This window comes from Pongo abelii, chromosome 15, assembly GCF_028885655.2.
Source record: "Pongo abelii isolate AG06213 chromosome 15, NHGRI_mPonAbe1-v2.0_pri, whole genome shotgun sequence".
In the NCBI taxonomy this organism is placed as follows: Eukaryota; Metazoa; Chordata; class Mammalia; order Primates; family Hominidae; genus Pongo; species Pongo abelii.
In genome coordinates, this window is record NC_072000.2 from 2,238,921 (window position 1) to 2,246,420 (window position 7,500).

The following is a 7,500-nucleotide window of genomic DNA, read 5'->3' on the forward strand; positions in this document are numbered from 1 at the left end:
TTTGTATTTTGAGCAAAGACGGAATTTCACCATATTGTCCTGGCTGGTCTCGAACTCCTGACCTAGCGATCCACCCCCCCCCCCCCCCACCGCCTTGGCCTCCCAAACCGTGCCGGGAGTACGGGCCTCAGCCACCGCGCCTGGCCGATTCCTTCTTTTTTTCAATCTTTTCTGCACGCTGCGGTGTGTGAACATACGTATATGTGTCTATAGGTATAAGATATATCTATATAGAGAGAGAGAGAGATATCTATACCTATAGATGTAGATAGAGACAGATATGTACATACATACATATATACATACACCGACAAAAATATCTACTGATAAAACTATATATTTCCATAATTAAGACATGCTTATATTATAGATGTGCATGTATGAACATGTATGACATAAAATCCCATTTCATTTACATATACCTGTATATGTATTTCCTTCCTTCCTTCCTTCCTTCTTTCGTTTGTTTCTTATTTATTAACGATTTTCGTTTATTTTCTTTTCTTTTTGGGCCTGCCTGGTCTCGGGGCCCGGCGGGGCGTGCGCGTCCGGCGCCGTCGGTCCGTCCGTTCGTCTTCCTCCCTCCCCGCCGACCACGGGCGGGGCGGGGCGGGGCTGTGGGGGGGCGGGCGCGCGTCCCCGGTCGGCGCGCCCCGCTTCTTCGGCTCCCGCCTCCTCCCCGTTCCCCGCCGGGGCGGCTCGTCCGCTCCGGGCTGGGACGGAGCTCGGGGAGCGTGGGTGGGAGCCGCGGAGGCGGCCGCGCCGAGCCGGGTCCGTGGCCCGCCGGCCCCCGTCCCGGGGGTGGCCGCCCGGGCCAGGGGGTCGCCCACCCGGGGTCCCGGCCCTCGCGCGTCCTTCCCCCTCTTTCCTCCGAGGGTGGCGGGAAGCGGGCGGCGGCGAGGCCCGGGGCGTCCCCACACACGGGCGACCTCGGCTGGCGGCCGCTCCTGTTTCGGACCTCCGGGGTCGATCGGCGGCCGCCCGCGAGCCCCGGACTCGGCAGGCGGCCCGCCGTGTCCCGGGTCGACCGGCAGGCCGGCCGCTGGCCGTTCCCTCCGCGGGCTGCGGTGGATCGCTGCGAGGGCGCCGATCCCCGTTCACGCGCGGGTGCCCTTCACCGGCCTCGGCCTTCGGTGGAGCTGGGACCACGCGGAACTCCCTCTCCTACATTTTTCTCTGCCCCATTTGGAGTTTGCGTCCGCGGGACTTTTAAGAGGGAGGGAGTCGCTGTTGCCGTCGGCCAGTAATACTCCCTCTTGTTTTTTTTTGGTCGTGTGTGTGTGTGTGTGTGTGTGTGTGTGTGTGTGTGTGTGTGTGTGTGTGTGTGTGTGTGTGTGTTTCCCCCGCCGCCCCCATTCTTTCCTTCTTCCTTCTTTCTGGAGACGGAATCTCGCTCTGTCGCCCAGGCTGGAGCTGGAGCGCGGTGGTGCCTCCTCGGCTCGGCGCCGCCGCTGCCTCCAGGGCTCTCAAGCGAACAGCAGTTTTTGTATTTTGAGCGAAGACGGAATTTCACCGTATTGGCCGGGCTGGTCTCGAACTCCTGACCTAGCGATTCCCCCCACCCCTCCCCCTCCCCCTCCCCCGCCTCCGCCTCCCAAAGCGTGCCGGGAGTACGGGTGTCGGCCACCGCGCCCGGCCGATTCCTTCTTGTTTTCAATCTTCTTTTCTGCACGCTGCTGTGTGTGAGCATACGTATATCTATCTAGATAGATAGACACGTAGATATGGACACACGGACACGTACCTACACCGACGAAAATAATCTAGTGATAAAACTAGACATTTCCATCATTCACACATGTGTATAGGATAGATGTTAATTTTAATGGATGAACGTGTATGACGTAAAAACCCATGTCATTTACATATACCCGTATATGTATATCCTTCCTTTATTATGGATTAACAATGTTCGTGTATTTATTTTCTTTTCTTTTGGGGCCTGCCTGATCTTCTCACTCTGGGCTCTGGTGACCTCAGGCTCCCAAGTAGCTGGGATGGGACTACAGGGATCTCTTAAGCCCGGGAGGCAGAGGCGAACGTGGGCTGTGATCGCGCGCCTCCACTCCACCTGGGCTGGGCTGGGCTGGAGAGAAAACGGTGGATTGTCATCTTCATTACCTTACCTTTTAGCTTTATTCGTACCCTCTTATTTGCTTCTTTATTCTCATGGGTTATTCTAGGTCATTGTCATGTTCATCGTTTGCTTGCTTGTTTCATTGGTTTCCTTCCTTCCCTGCCTTCCCGGCGGGGTCTTCCTCTGCCTCCGTCGCCCGGGATCACCCCAGCCTCGACGATTTCGACCGACCGTCCGACCGAGCGGCCGTCCCGCGTCTCATCCCTCCCGTCCCCGTTCCCTGGGACTACGGGTGTGCACCACCACACCGGGTGACTTTTATGTTCTTCCTCATGTCTCACGTTTTCCGTAGGTAGGGAGGCAGGTATCTGTGGATGTGTGGATGTGAGTGAGATGGGGTCTGGGGTTCTGTCGTGTGGCCCGGGCTGGTCTCGGACTCCTGTTCTCGAGCGATCCGCCTGCCTGCCTCGGCCGCCCGCGCTGCTGCTGTGACAGGCGTGAGACGCTGCACCTGGCTCATTCTATAGTTCCCTGCCTGCCTGCCTGCCTGCCTGCCTGCCTGCCTGCTTGCCTGTCTGTCTGTCAATCGTCTTCTTTTTAGTACGGGTGTGCTCTCGCTTTGTTGTCCACGCTCTGGGCACACGTGATCGCTTTTTAAACTTCTATGATTATTATTATTGCAGGTGTCGTCTCACACGTCGAGGTGATCTCAAACGTCTACGCTCCGGCCATCCTTCCACGTCGGCCTCCCGGAGTGCTGGGATGACACGCGTGGGCACGGTACGCTCTGGTCGTATTTCTCGTGGGTCGGTTCTTTCCGTTTTACGCACGCGGAATGCGAACAGATAAAATTTTGAGACGCGTCTCACCGATCTCTCCCCTCCCCCTCCCCCTCCCCCTCCCCCTCCCCCTCCCCCTCCCCCTCCCCCTCCCCCTCCAGACGGAGTTTCACTCTTGTCGCCCAGGGTGGACTACGATGGCGTGATCTCGGCTCGCTGCGACCTCCGCCTCCCGGGTTCGAGTGATCCTCCTGCCTTGGCCTTCCTGAGGAGCTGGAATGACGGTGAAGCGCCATCGTGCCCGGCTGACTTTTATATTTTTAGTACGGATGGGGTTTCTCCGTCTTGGTCAGCCTGGTCTTGAGCTTCCGACCGTTGGACGATTTTAACTTTCTTGGTGGTTGCTTTTCTTTTTCTTTTTCTTTTTTTCTTTTCTTTTCTTTCCTTCTCCTCCCCCCACCCACTCCCCCTGTCCTCCTCGTCCTCCTCGGCCTCGTCCTCCTCCTCCTCCTCCTTTTTCATCTCTTTCAGCTGGGCTCTCCTACTTGTGTTGCTCAGTTGCTCACGCTGGTCTCCAACTCCTGCCCTTGACGCTTCTCCCCTCACACCCACCGTCTGGTTGTTGAGATGCGCACCTCTTGTAAAATGGAAAAGATGAAAAAAATAAAGACGGAGGTGAAAAGCACGGAGTGAACGTGTCTCTTGCCGTCTCCCGGGGTGTCCCTTGGACCCCGAGAGACGGAGGGAGCTTGGCTGAGTGGGTTTTCGTGGCTGAATCCTCCCGAGGGCCTCCTTCCCTCTCCCCCTTGTCCCCGCTTCTCCCCCGGCCGAGGCTCCCGCCGCCGCCGCCGTGGCGTTTTCCGTAGGAGAGCTGTGGGAGAGGACCGACGCGGCTTCCGGATCTAGATCCCGCCGGACGTCTCTGGCTCGGCGTCCCCCGCCGGCTACCTGCCGCCTTCCGGGGAGCTCTGAGGCGCGTGCCCCCAGCCCCCGTCACGTCCCGCTACCCTCCCCCGGCTGGCCTTTGCCGGGAGACCCCGGGGGAACCGCGTGGACGCTGCTTTCCGACCCTCCGGCGAACACTTCCGCCGGATGCCCCGGGTTGGCCGGATGGGATGAGACTGGACCGCTCCGGACCGTGCTGTTCTTGGGGGTGGGTTGTCGTACAGGGTGGACCGGCGGCCCCGGCGTTGGAAAGGGTGCGCGGGGGTGGAGCTGTCACGTGGGATGCCCTCCTTCCCCTCGGCCTGCCTTCGGCTTCCTCGGGCGTGAAGACGACTTCCCGTCACGACCACTTTTCTCCCCTTTCTCCACCACACGGATGAGACGCATGAGAGGGAGAAACAGCTCCATAGATACTGCTGACCTTCATTTGTGGAATCCTCAGTCACCTACACACAGACAGGTGACTACACGGGGACCCAAATCGGACACCGTTTCCGGGTCCTCATGGTGGGATTCGTCGGTCTCTCTCTCTCTCTCTCTCTCTCTCTCTCTCTCTCTCTCTGTCACACACACACACACGATTTCCGTATCTAGTTCACAAAGCACACTCACTTACCCTTTCCCCGGTACGCAGGCTGAGTGAAACTCACCCCGCCCTCCACCCGTCGGCTGACGAAACCCCTTCTCTATGATGTATGAACGAGACGGTCTGGGCCGGGCACGGTAGCTCACGCCTGTCACTCCGGCACTTTGGGAGGCCGAGGCGGCTGGATCGCTTCAGGCCGGGAGTTCCAGACCGACCGCGCTGGCCGACGCGGCGAAACCCCGTCTCTCTGAAAAATAGAACGGTGAGCCGGGCCTGGTGGCCTGGGCTTGGGATCACGACTGCTCGGGAGACTGGGGCGGGCGAGTGGCTCCGACCGGGGAGGCCGAGGTGGCGATGAGCTGAGATCGTGCCACGGCGATCCGGCCTGGATGACGCAGCGAGACCCTGTCTCGATAGAATCGTAATATTATTAGAAGGTGACTTGTGCCTGGTGATGGCCGCCTGTCGTCGCGGCTGAGAGGCTGCGATGAGGAGAAGATCGCTTGAGGCCCCGCGGGTCGAGGCTTCGGTCGGTCGGCCGTGACCCGCTGTATCCTGGGCGGTCACCGGTCGAGGACATAGGCCCCCTCCCCGTTTTCCTTTCTTTTCTTCCCTTCTCTTTTCTTCTTTCTTTCTTTCTTCTTTTTCCTTTCCTTCTTCCCCTCTTTCTTTCATGCCTTACTGCCTTCCTGCCTTTCTTCTTTCCTCCCTTACTCCCTTCCTCCCTTCCTTCTTTCCTCCCGCCTCGGCCTCCCAAAGTGCTGGGATGACTGGCGTGAGGCACCGTGCGTGCTTGGCCTAAAGAGACACCCTTTGAGAGTGAGACACGGGGAGCGCCTCCCGGTGATCTGATGGACTGATTGATTTAGAGACGGCATCTCACTCTGTCACCCCGGCAGTGGTGCCGTCGTAGCTCACTCACTGCAGCGTGGACGTTCCTGCACTCGAGCGATCCTTCCGCCTCAGCCTCCAGAGTACGGTACCCGGGACCACGGGCACGCGCCACTGTCCCCGGACCGTTTTTTTTTCCCCCCCACCCCGAGACAGAGTTTCGCTCTGGTTGCCTAGACTGCGGTGCGGTGGCGCGATCTTGGCTCGCCGCAACCTCTGCCTCCCGGGTTCGAGCGATTCTCCCGCGTCGGCCTCCCGAGTAGCTGGGATGGCGGGCGGGCGCCGCCACGTCTGGCTGATGTGGTATTTTTCGTGGAGGCGGGGCTTCTCCGTGTGGCTCGGGCTGGACTCGAACTCCCGACCTCGGGTGATCGATCCGCCCTTCCCGGCCTCCCGAAGTGCTGGGATGACGGGCGTGAGCCACCGCGCCCGGCCTTCATTTTTCAATGTTTTTCCACGGACGGGGTCTCCTCGTTTTGTTGCCACCCTCCTGACCCGGCGTCTCAGAGTGCTGGCGTGACGGGCGTGAGCCACTGCGCCTGGACTCCGGGGAGTGATTCACGACCACGACCGCTGGACTGATTCTTTCTTTCTTTCTTTCTTTCTTTCTTTCTTTCTTTCTTTCTTTTCTTTTCTTTCTTTCTTTCTTTCTTTCTTTCTTTCTTTCTTTCTTTCTTTCTTTCTTTCTTTCTTTCTTTCTTCTCTCTCTCTCTCTCTCTCTCTCTCTCTCTCTCTCTTTCTTTCTTTCTTTCTTCTTCCTTTCTTTCTTTCTTTCTTTCTTCCTTTCTTTCTTCCTTTCTTTCTTTCTTATTTATGGATGGATGAATTCTTTTAGTATTGATTTGTGTATTTCTTTTCAGACGGAGTCTCGCTCTGGGCGAGGAGAGGCGAGGCGCATCGCTTTGGAAGCCGCGGCACCGCCTTCTGAAGCCCCATTCATATGCACAGAGCCCTATTCCCTTCCTGGAGTTGGAGCTGATGCCTTCCATAGCCTTGGGCTTCTCTCCATTTAGAAGCTTTGACAGGCGCAACCCCACCCAGAGGCTGGCTGCGGCTGAGGATTCCTGGGTGTGCTGGGGCTGGAAAGTGGGTCCCCTATTTTGGATACCTCGGCCGAGACATCCCCGGGCCCCCATCGCTTGCTCACCCTTTGAGATCCCCAGCCTCCGCCACCTTGCAGGCTCACCTCTTACTTTCATTTCTGTCTTTCTTCCTTTCTTGCGTTGGAGGAGGGGGTGCGGGAATGAGGGGGTGTGGGGGGGGGAGGGGGTGCGGGGTGGGGACGGAGGGGAGCGTCCTAAGGGTCCATTTAGTGTCATGCCTATTTCACCACCACCACCACCAAAGATGAAAACAACCGTCGGCTAAATACCACCTGTTCTCATCTACAACTGGGAACTCATAGATGAGAGTTCTTGCGTGGGCAGAACGAGGGGGACCGGAGACGCGGGAGCCTACTTCAGGGAGGAGGGGTGGAAGGAGAGACAGCTTCGGGAAAAAAACAAAACACGAAAACTACCGGACACGGCGCTGAGTATCCGGGTGATGAAATCATCTGCACACTGAACACTGAACCCCCCCCCCCACCCCGTCACAAGTTTAAGTTTACCTATGACATAACACTCTTGCACATGTGTCTTCGAACAAGAAATAAAAGTTAGAGGGGAGAGGGGAGAGGAGGAGAGGAGGAGAGGAGGAGAGAGGAGAGAGGAGAGAGGAGAGAGGAGAGAGGAGAGAGGAGAGAGGAGAGAGAGAGAGAGAGAGAGAGAGAGAGAGAGAGATTGAGAGATTGAGAGAGAGAGAGAGAGAGAGAGAGAGAGAGAGAGAGAGACAGAGAGAGACAGAGAGAGAGAGAGAGACAGAGATAAAACGAAACACCCGAAACACTAACGTTCACTGACAGTGCAGCATTTGGGCCTGTTCTTTTTTTTTTTTTCTTCTTTTCTTTTTTTCGGACTGAGTCTCTCTCGCTCGGTCACCGAGGCTGCGGTGCAGTGGCGCTCTCTCGGCTCACTGAAACCTCTGCTTCCCGGCTTCCAGTGATTCTTCTTCGGTAGCTGGGATTACAGGCGCGCACCGCCACGGCCGGCTGATATTTCTATTTTTTGTAGACGCGGGGTTTCTCCGTGTTGGCCACGCTGGTATCGAACCCCTGACCTCAAAGGATCCGCCTTCCCGGGCCTCCCGAAGTGCTGGGACGACAGGCCTGAGCCGCCGGGATT